The sequence below is a fragment of the Hevea brasiliensis genome, chromosome 5 (assembly GCF_030052815.1).
Source record: "Hevea brasiliensis isolate MT/VB/25A 57/8 chromosome 5, ASM3005281v1, whole genome shotgun sequence".
NCBI lineage: Eukaryota > Viridiplantae > Streptophyta > Magnoliopsida > Malpighiales > Euphorbiaceae > Hevea > Hevea brasiliensis.
In genome coordinates, this window is record NC_079497.1 from 61,226,067 (window position 1) to 61,245,833 (window position 19,767).

Genomic DNA, 19,767 nt, shown 5'->3' on the forward strand with positions numbered 1-19,767 from the left:
TTATCAAAATCTAACTAATTTAGAAATTTCAAAAATTTTAACGATAATCTGGCAGAGTGTCAACGGTAATTTGGACTAACAGTTCTTCTAAGCCTGCCAAAAACAATTTCAATATATGCTCAAATTCATAACTCATATTATTTCAAAGCATTCTCATCAGTTTCTCAAACTCAGATTCAGTCTCAAAATTTCTCAAATTCAATCTCATTCAGAATCATTATGATTAGATAATCAATTCAAATATCAGAATTCTCATATTTCATTAACTTAAATAATTTGCCAATTAAGTACATAAATTTATCAAGCACAAGATATACAAATGAAATTTTTGTTACTAATTCACATTACAATATAAGCACTAATTATAATGTACAAATTAGAAAACATGCTTAAAATGAGCCCTATCTACATGCATTGCTGAGGAGGTGACAATCTTGAACTCTTCTGACACTTCTACAGATCTTGACTCCAAAAATCTCAGTTGACAGTCTACTAGTTTTACCTTCAGTACCTGCGCGAGGAAGCAATTCCATCGGGCTAAATATTTCTGCTTAGTGGTACAATAGTATAACAAGAAATAATATATACAAATAAAAAAGAAATTAATCATAATTCGGATATCCAGGAATCAATTATTCTAACTGTATTGTATTTTAAGTCTCTACGGTTCTGCAAATTGTATTTTTGTTATGTTTCTATTGCTAATCTCTTTTACTCATTTCATTCAATGCTTAATTTAATTGTACTGAAATTTCCATATACTTAATTTAACTTAACTGCCTGAATTGAATAATGTTTTAATTGACTGCCCGTGTAGCCTATACACTGACCAAACAGGATAAATGGATATACTAGCATTGGGTACCTAGTACCTCAGGTCGTCACACCATCAGTCACAAAGTGCCTCCCGGTGTACAAATAGTGTGGCTAAAAAGCCATATAATAAATCTGGCGATAAGCCAAGTATAATAACACAATACATATAGCCGTAGACCATTAACGTCACAGTGCGGCATAATAAGCCGTAAAAATACGGTATGGCATGAAGCCATTTACAGAATAGCTGTCAGAATCCTATTGGCATGCCAACCTATCCAAACTAGTCAACTAGGAAAACTAGGGCATATTACAAGATTAAATATTTATTTCTTTATTTTTAGGGTTTACTAGTCATTATACAATTCATTAGTCAATGAAAATGTTGACCTTTTTAGATATCATGGATAAGTTGATTCTAGTATCAACATGTCACAATTTACAATTCAATATGCTGTCAATATAATGCAATTCACCCTTTTCACAAGTTGGCATTCATTGCCAAATTACTTCAAGCATCATTTTATGTAATTGTTAAATTCTCAATTTTTGTGTGCTAGATTGATCTAGCTTAAAGTCCTATTTCTCTTGGTTTTTAGCTTCTAGTCAAAGAAGCAAAATTGTAACTCTATGTCTTATTGCACTCTGGGCAAAATTTCAGGTCATTCTGAGTTTATAAACCAAGATATGGTCAATTTACTAAAGCTGGATAGATTGCACCTTTAGTGCAAAATTTGGTCAATTTTAGGTCACTTTTAGTTCTGGCAGTTTTGGTACCCGAACTTGTACAAGCTATTTGACTTGGTTCTGGCCATTTCTGGGCTTTGGTGTCTTCATAAGAATTGTAGCTCTATGTCTTATTGCACTCTGGGCAAAATTTCAGGTCATTCTGAGTTGTATAGGCCAAGATATGGTCAATTTACTAAAGCTGGACAAATTGCACCTTTAGTGCAAAATTTGTTCAATTTTAGGTCACTTTTAGTTCTGGCAATTTTAGTACCCAAACTTGTGCAAGCTATTTGACATAGTTCTGGCCATTTCTGAGCTTTGGTGTCTTCATAAGAGTTGTAGCTCTATGTCTTATTGAACTCTTGGCAAAATTTCGGGTCATTCTGAGTTGTATAGACCAAGATATAGTTAATTTACTAAAGCTGGACAGATTGCACCTTTAGTGCAAAATTTGGTCAATTTTAGGTCACTTTTAGTTCTGGCAGTTTTGGTACCCGAACTTATGCAAACTATTTGACTTGGTTCTGGCCATTTCTGGGCTTTAGTGTCTCCATAAGAATTGTAGCTTTATGTCTTATTGCACTCTGGGCAAAATTTTAGGTCATTATGAGTTGTATAGACCAAGATATGGTCAATTTACTAAAGCTGGACAGATTACACATTTAGTGCAAAATTTGGTCAATTTTAGGTCACTTTTAGTTCTGGCAGTTTTGGTACCCGAACTTGTGCAAGCTATTTGACTTGGTTTTGGCCATTTCTGGGCTTTGGTGTCTTCATAAGAGTTATAGCTCTATGCCGTGTTGAACTCTGGGTAAAATTTCAGGTCATTCTGAGTTGCATAGACCAAGATATGGTCAATTTACTAAAGCTGGACAGATTGCACTTTTAGTGCAAAATTTGATCAATTTTAGGTCACTTTTAGATCTGGTAGTTTTGGTACCCGAACTTGTGCAAGCTATTTAACTTGGTTCTGGCCATTTCTCGGCTTTGGTGTCTTCATAAGAATTGTAGCTCTATTTCTTATTGCACTCTGGGTAAAATTTCAGGTCATTATGAGTTGTATAGACCAAGATTTGGTCAATTTACTAAAGCTGGACAGATTGCACCTTTAGTGCAAAATTTGGTCAATTTTAAGTCACTTTTAGTTCTGGCAGTTTTGGTACCCGAACTTGTGCAAGCTATTTGACTTGGTTCTAGCCATTTCTGGGCTTTAGTGTCTTCATAAGAGTTGTAGTTCTATGTCTTGTTGAACTCTGGGCAAAATTTCAGATCATTATGATTTGTATAGACCAAGATATGGTCAATTTACTAACGCTGGACAGATTGCACCTTTAGTGTAAAATTTGGTCAATTTTAGGTCACTTTTAGTTCTGGCAATTTTGGTACCCGAACTTGTGCAAGCTATTTTCATCACTCCAAGTGTAACCCTCATTTGCTTACTTATCAACATCCCAAAACATCAATTAAATTCATGAGATAATTAATCTCCCATGTTCTCATGGCTGCCCAAAATGAAGTAATAATACAAATCCTCATTTCAAAAGCTCAACCATAAGTTACACATGAGATTAACTTACTAGCATCACAAATTACTTTAATCCACACTAATTCCCATCAAATACCATCAATTACATATAAGAATAATTTACTTACCTTCCCTTTTCATGGCTGCCAAGAATTTCACACACAAAATACTCACTCAATTCCTTAAATTTTTCAACCAAACTACTCACCATAACCTCAATACAAACTTTAATTAAGCAAGGGAAGAAAAACTAGCACTAATCTCAACTTGAGCTTCACAAATCCTTGAAATTTCCTCTCCTTTTTGCTGCCTATAGGTTGCTCATGGTGTAAGGATCATTTTTCATGGACGAAGCTTGAAGAAATAATGGCTTAAGGGTAGGGAAATGGAGCTTGCTTCATGGACGTCCATGGAGGACACTTGAGAGCTTCAATTCGGCCATGTGAGAGGAGCTTGATGAAAGTGATGAAGTGAGTGGGAAAATTCTACTCCTTAGGTGTCTTTATATAGTGCCACTTAGTGTCCACTAAGTAAAGTTTACTAATATAATAATTAAACTATGTAATATTTAAATTAAATCCCATAATTCCTTTAATTGCATTTCAATTTCATTTCATTTTTTTATGGGAATTTCTAAATTTAATACCACTTATTTTTCATGGACATTTAAGTCAAAATTCCACTCTTGGTGTCAAATGACCAAAATGCCCTTCTTAGGGTTAAATTTGGACTTTTTCGGTAACACTGATTTACTCCTTGTATCGCCGATTTCTTTAATTTTTGTTTTTCTTTTATACTAACTTATTAATTTTTCTTTGACATTTTCAATGTCAATTACATCTCTGTAGACCTTTACTTTGGTCCCAAAAATGTCTCCTGGGGTCCCCTGCGATCCAGGGCTAGTCAACGGTCCTCGCCGTAACTTCTCGGTGCGGTCACCCATCGCTACGGGTTTGGCTCATTTAACTTAGTCACATTTTATCTCTTTTATTTTTTCTTAATTTTTCTCATCACATATGTCATTATTTTATACTTCCTCACTGTCATTACAGTGCAGTTCCAGACATTTCGACTTTCCGAGGTAGACATTAGCCGTCGGAACAGTAGGACGTACGGATGACGAAATTTTGGGTGTTACAACTCTTCCCCTCTAAAAAGGAATTTCGTCCTCGAAATTCATTGGATTCAAACAACTGAGCTTATCGTTATCTCATAATTTTACTCACTTTCTCATCATTGTTTTCCTCTACCTTTAGTATTCCTACTCATGAAATTCTTTTATTCAATAGTTTCTTGATCTCTCATACTAGGATTCTTTACCAGTCCTTCAGTCTCTTTTACCAATTCCAATTCTGTTAACTTGCCATTGTCTAGGTATTCTACATTTGTTTCATATAAAACTGTATATCTTGTTATCATTATATTTGTTTAATAAATATCACTATACACAAACTCCATCAATGGAAGGTATCTATTCTTGCTTCCAGAGGGAATAGCACTACAACTTCAAAATATATTTTCAAATACCTAAATCATTCTTTTCTGACAAAAATATCAAAATAATTATAAGACTCTATATCAATGTCTAGATATCTTTTCCCAACTCAATTCAACGTACTGGTGTTCTGTACTTTTTTCCCTTACAGTGTTTCATAGGGTACCGTTTGTATGCTAACTTGACACTTATTATTGTATACAAATTCTGTTAGTGGGAGGTTTCTGTCCCATCTCCCCTCAGATTAATGACACAAGTTCTCAGTATATTTTTGAGGGCTTATCACATATTACAGGTTATTATTATCATTTCATTTCATTATTTATAGGAACTCAATGAGTTTTAAAATTTACCTAAATTACTCGTTTCGACTGTCCATCCGTTTGAGGATGATAAGTCGTATTGATATCTTTAAGCTTTTAGCAATTACAGTGGTACAGATAGTTCACATTAATGTAACCGAGTCACTGACTCTAGCTACCTTACAAGTGTAGTCTTTCGATAGGCTAGTTCTGAAGTTTTAAATTTTTTACTAGAATTTTCATATTTCTTTCCCGTAATAGTACTCTATTCGGGCGTAACTATATCAATTTATAGATTACTTACAAATATTCTTATTTTATTGTACCACGAGGAAGCACGTAGCTCTATACAATAATCCCATATTGGTATGTAATCTGTAGCTTACAATACAAACATCGAGAACATTACATAGTCACTACGTTATAACCTCATGAACTAGGTTTTCTACTTCTTTTTCTAATGCCCTCTGAGACTCTGAGTCCATATCTTAACTTTGAATAATCAAAAGTAAACAGATCTGCATAGTGTCACCACGACTCTTATGAATGCAACGCATGTATGCACACTAGTTCTTTCTACTTATCTTTGCCTAGGAATGCCTAAACCATGCTCTGATACCACTAAATGTAACACCCCTCACCCATTTATAGTGTAGCCAAGCAAGGCGTGCTACACGGCATGCCGGAGCACCTGATCTTATATGATTTCATTACAGTTCTTGATTTATTTATTCAAAAAATTTATTTAAGGTTTAGGCTATTTTTACTTTTATCAAAATCTAACTAATTTGGAAAATTCAAAAATTTTAACGATAATCCGGCAGAGTGTCAGCGGTAATTTGGACTAACAGTTCTTCTAAACCTGCCAAAAACAATTTCAATATATGCTCAAATTCATAACTTAGATTATTTCAAAGCATTCTCATCAGTTTCTCAAACTCAGATTCAGTCTCAAAATTTCTCAAATACGATCTCATTTAGAATCATTATGATTAGATAATTAATTCAAATATCAGAATTCTTATATTTCATTAACTTATATAATTTGCCAATTAAGTCCATAAATTTATCACGTACAGGATATACAAATGAAATTACAGTTACTAATTCACATTATAATATAAGCAATAATTATAATGTACAGATTAGAAAACATGCTTAAAATGAGCCCTATCTACATGCATTGCTGAGGAGGTGACAATCTTGAACTCTTCTGACACTTCTGCAGATCTAGACTCCAAAAATCTCAGTCGACAGTCTACTGGTTTTACCTTCAGTACCTATGCGAGGAAGCAATTACATCGCGCTAAGCATTTTATGCTTAGTAGTGCAATAGTATAACAAGAAATAACATATACAAATAAAGAAAGAAATAAATCATAATTCGGATATCTAGGAATCAATTATTCTAACTGTATTGTATTTTAAGTCTCCACGGTTCTGCAAATTGTATTTTTGTTATGTTTCCATTGCTAATCTCTTTTACTCATTTCATTCAATGCTTAATTTAATTGTACTGAAATTTTCGTATACTTAACTTAAATGCCTAAATTGAATAATGTTTTAATTGACTGCCCGTGTAGCCTATACACTGACCAGACAGGATAAATGGTATACTAGCGCTGGGTACCTAGTGCCTCGGGTCGTCACACCATCGATCACAAAAGTGTCTCTCGGTGTGCAAATAGTGTGGCTAAAAAGCCATATAATAAATCTAGTGATAAGCCAAGTATAATAACACAATATGTATAGCCGTAGGCTATTAACGTAACAGTGCGGCATAATAAGCCGTAAAAACATGGTATGTCATGAAGCCATTTACAAAACCGCTGTCAGAATTCTATTGGCATGCCAACCTATCCAAACTAGTCAACTAGGCAAACTATGACATATTACAAGATTAAATATTTATTTCTTTATTTTTAGGGTTAACTGGTCATTATACAATTCACTGGTCAATGAAAATGTTGACCTTTTTAGATATCATGGATAAGTTGATTCTAGTATCAACATGTCACAATTTACAATTCAATATGTTGTCAATATAATGCAATTTACCCTTTTCACAAGTTGGCATTCATTGCCAAATTACTTCAAGCATCATTTTATGTAATTGTTAAATTCTTAATTTTTGCGTGCTAGATTGGTCTAGCTTAAAGTCCTATTTCTCTTGGTTTTTAGCTTCTGGTCAAAGAAGCAAAATTGTAGCTCTATGATTTATTGCACTCTGGGCAAAATTACAGGTCATTCTGAGTTTATAGACCAAGATATGGTCAATTTACTAAAGCTGGACAGATTGCACCTTTAGTGTAAAATTTGGTCAATTTTAGGTCACTTTTAGTTCTGGAAGTTTTGGTACCTGAAATTGTGCAAGCTATTTGACTTGGTTCGGGTCATTTCTGGGCTATAGTGTCTTCATAAGAATTGTAGCTCTATGTCTTATTGCACTCTGGGCAAAATTTTAGGTCATTCTGAGTTGTATAGGCCAAGATATGGTCAATTTACTAAAGCTGGACAGATTGCACCTTTAGTGCAAAATTTGATCAATTTTAGGTCACTTTTAGTTCTGGCAGTTTTGGTACCCGAACTTGTGGAAGCTATTTGACTTGGTTTTGGCCATTTTTGGGCTTTGGTGTCTTCATAAGAGTTGTATCTCTATGTCTTATTGAACTCTTGGCAAAATTTCAGGTCATTCTGAGTTGTATAGACCAAGATATGGTCAATTTACTAAAGCTGGACAGATTGCACCTTTAGTGCAAAATTTGATCAATTTTAGGTCACTTTTAGTTCTGACAGTTTTGATACCCGAATTTGTACAAGCTATTTGACTTGATTCTGGCCATTTCTGGGCTTTGGTGCCTTCATAAGAATTGTAGCTCTATGCCTTATTACACTCTGGGCAAAATTTCAGGTCGTTCTGAGTTGTATAGACCAAGATATGGTCAATTTACTAAAGCTAGACAGATTGCACCTTTAGTGCAAAATTTGGTCAATTTTAGGTTACTTTTAGTTCTGGCAGTTTTGGTGCCCGAACTTGTGCAGGCTATTTGACTTGGTTCTAGCCATTTCTGGGCTTTGGTGTCTTCATAAGAGTTATAGCTCTATGTCTTGTTGAACTCTGGGAAAAATTTGAGGTCATTCTGAGTTGTATAGACCAAGATATGATCAATTTACTAAAGCTGGATAGATTGCACCTTTAGTGCAAAATTTGATCAATTTTAGGTCACTTTTAGTTCTGGCAGTTTTGGTACCCGAACTTGTGCAAGCTATTTTCATCACTCCAAGTGTAGCCCTCATTTGCTTACTTATCAACATCCCAAAACATCAATTAAATTCCTGAGATAATTAATCTCCCATGTTCTCATGGCTGCCCAAAATTAAGCAACAATACAAATCCTCATTTCAAAAGCTCAATCACAAGTTACACATGAGATTAACTTACTAGCATCACAAATTACTTTAATCCACACTAATTCCCATCAAATACCATCAATTACATATAAGAATAATTTACTTACCTTCCCTTTTCATGGCTGCCAAGAATTCCACACACCAAATACTCACTCAATTCCTTAAATTTTTCAACCAAACTACTCACCATAACCTTAATACAAACTTTAATTAAGCAAGGGAAGAAAAACTAGCACTAACCTCAACTTGAGCTTCACAAATCCTTGAAATTTCCTCTCCTTTTTGCTGCCTATAGGTTGCCCATGGTTTAAGGATCATTTTTCATGGAGGAAGCTTAAAGAAATAATGGCTTAAAGGTAGGGAAATGGAGCTTGCTTCATTGACGTCCATGGAGGACACTTGAGAGCTTCAATTCGGCCATGGGAGAGGAGCTTGATGAAAGTGATGAAGTGAGTGGGAAAATTCTGCTCCTTAGGTGTCTTTATATAGTGCCACTTAGTGTCCACTACGTAAAGTTTACTAATATAATAATTAAACTATGTAATATTTAAATTGAATCCCATAATTCCTTTAATTGCATTTCAATTTCATTTCATTTTTTTTCATGGGAATTTCTAAATTTAATACCAATTATTTTTCATGGACATTTAAGTCAAAAGTCCACTCTAGGTGTCAAATGACCAAAATGCCCTTCTTCGGGTTAAATTTAGACTTTTTCGGTAACACCGATTTACTCCTTGTACTGCCGATTTCTTTAATTTTTGTTTTTTGTTTATACTAACTTATTAATTTTTCTTTGACATTTTCAATGTCAATTACACCTCTGTAGACCTTTAATTTGGTCTCGAAAATATCTCCCGTGGTCCCCCGTGGTCCAGGGCTAGACAACGGTCCTCACCGTAACTTTTCGGTGTGGTCACCCATCGCTGCGGGTTCGGCTCATTTAACTTAGTCACATTTTATCTCTTTTATTTTTCCTTAATTTTTCTCATCACATATTTCATTATTTTATACTTTCTCACTGTCATTACAGTGCAGTTCTAGACATTCCGACTTTCCAGGGCAGACATTAACCGTCGGAACAGTAGGACGTACGAACTACGAAATTTTGGATGTTACATTCAGTCTATCCTTTATCAGTTTTACTTTATCCTTTGTTTGTTTCACAAGTTCTGGTCCCACTAACTTCTTTTCACCCAATTCTGTCTAACATAAAGGAGTTCTACACTTCCTACCATATAAGGCTTCATAAGGTGCCATATGGATGCTAGACTGATAACTATTATTGTAACCAAATTCTATCAGTGGGAGGTGTTTATCCCAACTTCCTTCAAATTCAATAATACAACTTCTCAATATATCCTCTAGCACCTGTACAACTCTTTTGAATTATCTATCAGCCTTAGGATGGATGTGACACCCCTCACCCGATACAGTGTAGCCGAGCAAGGCGTGCTACATTTGGTGCTGGAGCACCCTATCTTATCTTACTTTATTCCTTTAATAATTTGATCTCATTACATTTTAATATCAATTATTTTTCTACAGAGAAACCAGCGGAGTTTCCCCTATTTTATTAAATATTGACATGATTTACTATTCACCTGTTTCAAAATTTCAATAATATTTTCAAATAATTTCAATAATATTTTCAAATAATTTCAATAATATTTTCAAATAAAGATCTCATCCATGCTCATCATTTCTGATAGTGTCCATACATTTCTATTCTTATTCATTACTATGCATATTCATTCATGCTCATTTCATATATCAAAATTTTCAAATTTTCATTAATTACATAATTTATAATTTACATAATATACAAATTAATTCAATTCCATAATTTATATTTCAACATAATAACTAATTATAAATACATAAAATAACTTTTGTAAGCTCTATCTACATGCATTGCCGAAGAGGTGACAACCTTATACACTTTTGACACTTCTGCAGATCCGGACTCCAAGATCCCAGTCTCTGTAACACCCCTATGTTCGGTAGTGCGTTCTACTGTTCCGGTAACTAGTGTTGTCCGGATAGCTAGGATGCCTAGAACTATATTTAAATATTGATGAGGAGACATAAAATAATGAAATACAAGAAAAAAAATACAAGAAAAATAAAGGAAAAATAATAGCAATGAAATGTAACCAAGTTAAACGAGCCGAGAACCCTAGTGATGGGTGACCGCACCGGGAAGTTGCGGCGTGGACCATTGACTAGCCTTGGATCGTGGGGAACCCTAGAAAATATTTTTAGGACTTAAATAAATACCTATTGAAGTATAAATACCATTAGAAATATCAAAGAAAAATTAATTAATTAGTACAAAGAAAAAGTGAGAAATCGAAAAACGGACAAAAATCGGTGTTACCGAAAAATCGGAAATGCAACCCGAACAGGGGCATTGTGGTCATTTGACACCTGGAATTGTCTTTTGACCTAAATGTCCATTAAAAATAAATGATATTACACTTGAAAAATGTCATGAAAAATTAAATTGTTGGTACATAGTTTAAATAGCAAAAATTGGGAGTTAAATGTGGGAAAATGAAACCTTAAGATTAAATTAACATTATATGCTCACTTTGTCACACCCTACCCCTCTGTAAGGCATAACATGATCCCGTAGTATACCTAATGAATAACCAACTCCGTCTACTGATAACCCATTAAATACACTACAAGGGATTTTAAAAAAACTTTTCTTACTTATTTTACAATGGTGAGCACTATTTACAGGTATTAAAAACTTTGGTGAACTGAAGTGAAACAACTAACTCATTTGGATTATTTGGAATTTCTGTAAAAATTTTGGCAGAGTGCCATATGCATTTTGGACAAAACAGTTCTTCAGAAAACCTGTAAAAAAAGCACTTCAATAATTTTCCAAATCTCAACTCCAACATATTTCTCAACACAACATTTTTCTCAACTCAAATCCGCAATGATTTTTCAAAGACTGAGATACAAGAAATATAATACAAAACTATTCAAGTAAATTAAATCTCAAATTTACATTTACAATAATTTATATTTAATTACATACCAAAATATTTTACAAGAGTTTCTATACAACTGCTCAAATAATTTACATACATATTATTACATGCATACATTAAAACCTATGTACATGGGTATACCTATGATATACCTGGAGCTGATCTGAATATATCTTCAAGGAAATTTACTTACTGCTCTATGCTCTTCTTACCTGCGACAGCATACAAAGCTATCGCTGAGTGGTGAACTTCGATGGTGCACAACTATAATTTAAAACATAGTACAATATACATTGACAAAATTCTGATAAATAAATTGAGAATCTGAATACTCATCAAATTTCAAAACTCAAAATATTCGTTGCCAATAATGTAAATCATTTGTATAAATGACTTTGATCACAAAATTCAATTTATCAAATCATGACTAACCATTTAAGTAATTCAACAAAATCAATTATACATAAACCATAATTGAAATCACAATTTCTTACCATTCAAAAGCCATTTTGTATCTCAAAAATCATTATGTATTTCAAAAATCATACTGTATCTCAAAAATCATACTGTATCTCAAAACTCATTCTTTATCTCAAAAATCATTCTTTATCTCAAAAATCATTCTTTATCTCACTAAGCATGCAAGACTAATCCGAAAGGGCCATATTCGATGTGATTCTAACTCCCTATGGTCGGGGAGGTCGAATCAGATTCTAACTCCCTATGGTCGGGGAGGTCGAATCATCGTGCACAGTACCATCACAATAATGAATCTTCCGCAAGGGCCATAACGATAAAATAAACTTAGATCTAACCTCAAATCAGAGGAAAATCTAAGCCTGTGCACGTACCATGGTAATCAAAACACAACTAACTCCATTGTCTTCTCAACAAATGAGAGAGACGGGTAATAACCTAGTCAAGCATCTATAGTGAGATATAAAACAATATCACAATCCTTTTAGTGAGCATAAATCACAATATAATTCGATTCAAATTCAATTGCAATATCCAATAATTTTTATGCTCATCACAATTCAAATCATAAATTTGCATTTTTCCAAGAAAATTACCATCACAATTCAAAACATGTTCTATCACAATTTTTCAAAACATAATTTATTCAATCCATAACAATGCTTAATACTTGTGGAAATACCATTTCACAAAGCTAAATTCATACATACTATAACAATTTTAATAATCATTGAATTAAATCCAATGCCTGTTAAACATAATACATAAGAAAATATGCCATTTAATCATATGAAATATTCAAACAAAATCAGTTAAAAACTAGTTTGCACAAACCTCTGATAATTGTCTCCTGGTCTGGACTCAGTGTTTCCTTCCCTTTCCCTGAGTCTTTACTAACTGAGAAACACAATTTAAAGTGTTTCAGTACTAAATTAAATTGTCTCTATCGATAATGCTTGTTAAGTGGTTCACTGAAATCTATTATTTGCTTAATCACTTAATATACCGACCCTCAATATTTTCTAGGTAAATTAGGTTTTGGTGTCCTTAATATGTCACATTCGATAATGTTTTAGGATTGGTATGTGTTACCAAACTCAATTCTATGTATATTGCGTTTTCTTGCATTCCATTGAAAATTGCTGGATTTCGGGATACTAGTTTGACCTAGCCGGACGGCCTAGTTCCCTCAGTTTTCGGGTTTCGGTCAAAACTAAAAACTTGTAGATCTGTGTCTTATTGCACGCGGGGCAAAATTTCAGGTCAATCCGAGTTAAGTAGACCAAGTTATGGTCATTACACTATTGCTGGTCAAATGACATCAAATTAGGTCAATTTTTGGTCAATTTGGTCAACTTTGGTTCGGCCAGTTTTTGGACCCGAACTTGTGCAAGCTTTTTGACTTGCTTCTGGTCATTTCTGGGTTTTGGTGTCTTCATAAGACTTGTAGGTATGGGTCTTAACTATTCATGGTTAAAATTTCAGGTCAATTGGACCTGTTTTGAGTGAGTTATGGCCTAAACACTCACTGCTGCCCAATTGGTCATTTTTCAGGTCCTAATTGTACCTAATCCGAATTGGTCATTTTCTTAGGTCACCTTGCAAGCAGAATTTTGGTATGTTTTCTCAATGAAAGTTGGCACATTTTGTGCCTAGTTCCACCTCCAATTGGTCTCATACCAATTGAGGTTACACATTTAAACTTATTGGCTAAAATGTACACTGCCCTTGGTTACTTTGCTTAACACACATCAATTACACACATTTACCTTGCAATTTGTTTACTTCTCTACCAATCTGTTTTGGTACATTACCAAAAGCATATTCTACTTTACACTAACATTACTTTGGGCAGATTACAATTACCCTCAACACACCAAATATAATTCACATTTACAAGTTCTAAGTACCATTACATACACACCTAGCCATTACAAATCTTACATACATTTTACAATATCAATCTCCATACATATCCATCAATCCTTCTAGGTCAATATTCTGCCTACACTTCCATGAATACATACATTTACTCAAGTGTTCCCAAGCTGCCGAAAATTGTCCTTCAACATCAAAGTGCCCTACAATTTACCAATTCCCATCCAAGTGCATAAATCACCATATATATGTGAAATAATTCACTAGGATATTAAATCACCATGATCAACATTATTTCTCATCAATTATATGCATAATAAATCATTAAGTGCGTGACCCCATGGCTGTCCAAAAATGGCTATCTCAATAACTAATTACACTTTAAAATTTCCTTCACAAAACTAACACCCATAACATGAACATAAAGTTTAACAAAGGAATTCTCAAAAATGTAAACTTACCTTTAATTGTAACTTGCTAAACCTTCACCAAACTTCTCAAATTTGGTATCAATATCTTCCTTGTGATGTGTAGACCATTTTTCATGAAGAACCCTAGGTGATTGGAGTTGAAATGAGGGGATGGATCAAGCTTTACACAAAACGGCCATGGAGGTTTCTAGGTTCTTCAATTCGGCAATGTTGAGAGGATTTGAGGAAGATGAAGTTTCAGCTGGTTAGTGGACTTACATCAGCCATATTTATGTTTAATTAAATCCTTAGTGGTCCACTAACTAAGTTTAAATCATTTTATAAGTTAAACTTTCACTTAATCCCACATTAACCCTTAATTTTAGTTATTTACTTTAGGTACCACCAAATTAATTTTTCATTTAATTTTCTAAGTGTAATATTATTTATTTTTAATGGACATTTAGGTCAAAAGACAATTCGGGAAGTCAAATGACCATAATGCCCCTGTTCGGGTTGCATTCTCGATTTTTCGGTATCACCGGGTTTTGTCCATTTTTCGATTTCTCACTTTTCTTTGTACTAATTATTTAATTTTTCTTTGATCTTTCTAATGATATTTATTCTTCAATAAGGCTCTATTTAAGTCCTAAAAATGTTTTCCAGGGTTCCCATGATCCGAGCTAGTCAATGGTCCACGCCGTGACTTCCCGGTGCGGTCACCCATCGTTAGATTTCCCGGCTCGTTTAACTTGATCACATTTCTTTGCTATCAATTTTTCCTTTGTTTTTCTTGTACTTTCTTTTCTTGTATTTCATTATTTTATGTCTCCTCACTCATATCGAAGTACGGTTCTAGGCATCCTAGCTGTCCGAACAACACTGGTCACCAGAGCGTGAGCACTCTACGAACTTTGGGGTGTTACAATTCTCTCCCCTTAAAATAAATTTCGTCTCGAAATTTTACAGTATTAGTTTACGAGCAGTGTGTGGGTCTTTGTCTCCTCATATCCTCTTCACGTTACCAAGTAGCTTCCTGGCCTGAATGATGGTTCCACAGCACTTTAACCAGGTGTATCTGTTTGTTTCTCAGCTGCTTCACCTCATAAGCCAAAATTTTTATGGGTTCTTCCTCATATGAGAGGTCTGGATTTACTTCAATCTCTTCAACTGACAGTACATGAGATGGGTTAGATCTGTACCTCCTTAACATGGACATATGGAAGACACTGTGTATCCTTGCTAGCTCTGGAGGTAATGCCAACCGATATGCCAAAGGACCCACTCTTTCCAGAACTTCATATGGTCCGATGAAACGAGGACTCAGTTTCCCCTTTCTGCCAAATCTCATAATCCTCTTCCAAGGAGAAACTTTGAGGAATACCTTATCACCCACTGCGTACTCAATATCTCTTCTTTTCATATCAACATAGGACTTCTGACGGTCTGATGCAGCCTTGAGTCTATCTTTAATCAATCTAATCTTTTCCTCTGTCTGCTGAACAATTTCTAGCCCAATGATCTTCCTTTCACCTACCTCATCCCAACATAGGGGAGTTCTGCACTTTCTACCATACAAAGCTTCATATGGAGGCATCCCTATGCTTGATTGGTAGCTGTTGTTATAAGCAAACTCAATCAAAGGCAAGTGTGTATCCCAACTACCTTCAAATTCAATCACACAAGCCCGTAGCATACCCTCCAATATCTGAATAACCCTCTCAGACTGGCCATCTGTCTGTGGGTGGAATGCTGTGCTGAAGTTCAATCTAGTTCATAGGGCTCTCTGAAGACTACCCCAGAATCTAGAAGTGAACCTAGGATCCCTGTCAGATACAATTGATACTGGCACTCCATGCAATTTTACAATCTCATATATGTACAATCTGGCCAATCTTTCCAGGCTATAGTCCATCCGAACTGGCAAAAAGTGAGCAGACTTGGTTAGTCTGTCAATTATGACTTATACTGCATCTTGACTATTCTGTGTCCTCGGAAGTCTCATCACAACATCCATAGTTATCTGTTCCCTTACAATGTTTCATAGGGTGCCACTTGTATGCTAGCTTGACACTTATTAATGTATACAAATTCTGTTAGTGGGATGTATCTATCTCATCACCCCTCGAATTCAATGACACAAGTTCTCAGTATATTCTCGGGGGCTTATTACATTTTACAGGTTATTTTTATCATTTCATTTCATTATTTATAGGAACTCAATGAGTTTCCGAATTTACCTGAATTACTTGTTTCAATTGTCCATCTGTCTGAGGATGATACGTTGTACTGATATCTCTAAGCTTATAGCAATTCTTGTAGTCTTGGTAGTTCACATTATTGTAACCGAGTTCTTGACTCGGCTACCTTACAAGTGTAGTCTTTCGTGTGCTAGTTCTGAAGTTTTAAATTTCGATTAAAATTTTCACATTTATTTCGATAATAGTACCCTATTCGGTGCAATTGTATCAATTTATAGATTACTTACAAATATTCTTACTTATTGTACCACGAGGAAACACGTAGCTCTACACAATAATCGATTATCGATCTTGTGTCTGCGACTTACAATACAAACATCGAGAACATTATATAGTCACTACGTTATAACCTCATGGACTAGGTTTTCTAACATCTTATCTTTCTCGAATCCCTAATATCCCAAACCGATTCGATTACAATTTCCTTTGACAATTACTATGATAACATCTTTTCCCTCATCTAGAGCAATTCTATTACTGTAACTTACTTTTAGGTCCTCTTGCCATACATTAGTAGGCTCGCCAATTAGCTTTATAATTTACGGTATGTTAGAAAATACTTTTAGCTAACAATTCTTCCAAAATTAATGTCAACCATACTTGTTATTGTAGTTATTATCCTAAAGGACTAGTCACTAATACATCAAAATTCATTCCCATGTAAAGGAATAACAACAGAACATATAGTTCTGACACTAACACACAACTAAGTAGTGCTGGGATCAAATAATAACTAATTGTTTCTTTCAAAAATTAAAAACTTACCAGCAGCTACATCTGAAGTTTCTGCTCCTTTTACTTGGCGCATAGTGGACACTCCGACTGGTGCGCTACTATATTCGGGTTGATTCACTGTGTTATAGTGGTGAGGAGTACCAACTCTATTTCTATCTTGACTCTGGTTGATGGTCTGTGAACTCCAGAGAGCAGATTGAGGTGGTTTAGTACAATCTTTAGCAAAATGTCCAAGTTTTCCACAATTGTAGCAGGCTCCAGAGGCCTTATAGCATATCCCACCATGATATCTTCTACAAGTTTCACATTGGCTGGAAGGGTAGGAACTTCTAGTTGTTCGACGACTGGACCTTGGTGGTCTCTGTCTTAATGATCCATCTCTATCGTATCCCTGAGCTCGGGGTTCCTCAAATTCTTTTCTTTTTCTCAAATTACTGTTCGAGCTCTGACCCATAGGTTTCTCTCTCTTTTTTATTTCATGTTGCCCTTGTGGGGGTTGGGTCTGTACTTGGGCTTGGGCTGACAGATTATCAGCCATTTGTTGGAAGAAAGTGGCCATTTGCTGGGCCATTTGTGCAGTAATTTGTACTGGTAAAGCTGGTACAGTCGGGCCTTCGACACTTTGTGGAGTTGGGGCCTCAACTTGTACTTCTGCCATCACAGACTGTTCTATTGTCTCATTCTTCTCTTCCATATCTTTCCACAAGATTTTCTATTCCTGTACAACCAACATAAGGACATTCCTCTCTATTAGTTCATATTTATGATGTAAATGTACTATATGTATCAAACATTTGAGCGATTGTAATTCTTGACAAAAGATTTCAAATTCACAGTTCAAAATTCACTTTAAAACCATTGCTCTGATACCACTAAAACATGTCACACCCTACCCCTCTGTAAGGCATAACATGATCCCGTAGTATACCTAATGAATTACCAACTCCGTCTACTGATAACCCATTAAATACACTACAAGGAATTTTAAAAAAACTTTTCTTATTTATTTTACAGTGGTGAGCACTATTTACAGGTATTAAAAACTTTGGTGAACTGAAGTGAAACAACTAACTCATTTGGATTATTTGGAATTTCTGTAAAAATTTTGGCAGAGTGCCATATGCATTTTGGACAAAACAGTTCTTCAGAAAACCTGTAAAAAAGCACTTCAATAATTTTCCAAATCTCAACTCTAACATATTCCTCAACACAACATTTTTCTCAACTCAAATCCGCAATGATTTTTCAAAGACTGAGATACAAGAAATATAATACAAAACTATTCAAGTAAATGAAATCTCAAATTTACATTTACAATAATTTACATTTAATTACATACCAAAATATTTTACAAGAGTTTCTATACAACTGCTCAAATAATTTACATACATATTATTACATGCATACATCAAAACCTATGTACATGGGTATACCTATGATATACACAGGTGATCTGAATATATCTTCAAGGAAATTTACTTACTGCTCTATGCTCTTCTTACCTGCGACAGCATACAAAGCTATCGCTGAGTGGTGAACTCAGTGGTGCACAACTATAATTTAAAACATAGTACAATATACATTGACAAAATTTACAATAAATAAATTGAGAATCTGAATACTCATCAAATTTCAAAACTCAAAATATTCGTTGCCAATAATGTAAATCATTTGTATAAATGACTTTGATCACAAAATTCAATTTATCAAATCATGACTAACCATTTAAGTAATTCAACAAAATCAATTATACATAAACCACAATTGAAATCACAATTTCTTACCATTCAAAAGCCATTCTGTATCTCAAAAATCATTATGTATTTCAAAAATCATACTGTATCTCAAAAATCATACTGTATCTCAAAACTCATTCTTTATCTCAAAAATCATTCTTTATCTCAAAAATCATTCTTTATCTCACTAAGCATGCAAGACTAATCCGAAAGGGCCATATTCGATGTGATTCTAACTCCCTATGGTCGGGGAGGTCGAATCAGATTCTAACTCCCTATGGTCGGGGAGCTCGAATCATCGTGCACAGTACCATCACAATAATGAATCTTCCGCAAGGGCCATAACGATAAAATAAACTTAGATCTAACCTCAAATCAGAGGAAAATCTAAGCCTGTGCACGTACCATGGTAATCAAAACACAACTAACTCCATTGTCTTCTCAACAAATGAGAGAGACGGGTAATAACCTAGTCAAGCATCTATAGTGAGATATAAAACAATATCACAATCCTTTTAGTGAGCATAAATCACAATATAATTCGATTCAAATTCAATTGCAATATCCAATAATTTTTATGCTCATCACAATTCAAATCATAAATTTGCATTTTTCCAAGAAAATTACCATCACAATTCAAAATATGTTCTATCACAATTTTTCAAAACATAATTTATTCAATCCATAACAATGCTTAATACTTGTGGAAATACCATTTCACAAAGCTAAATTCATACATACTATAACAATTTTAATAATCATTGAATTAAATCCAATGCCTGTTAAACATAATACAAAAGAAAATATGCCATTTAATCATATGAAATATTCAAACAAAATCAGTTAAAAACTAGTTTGCACAAACCTCTGATAATTGTCTCCTGGTCTGGACTCAGTGTTTCCTTCCCTTTCCCTGATTCTTTACTAACTGAGAAACACAATTTAAAGTGTTTCAGTACTAAATTAAATTGTCTCTATCGATAA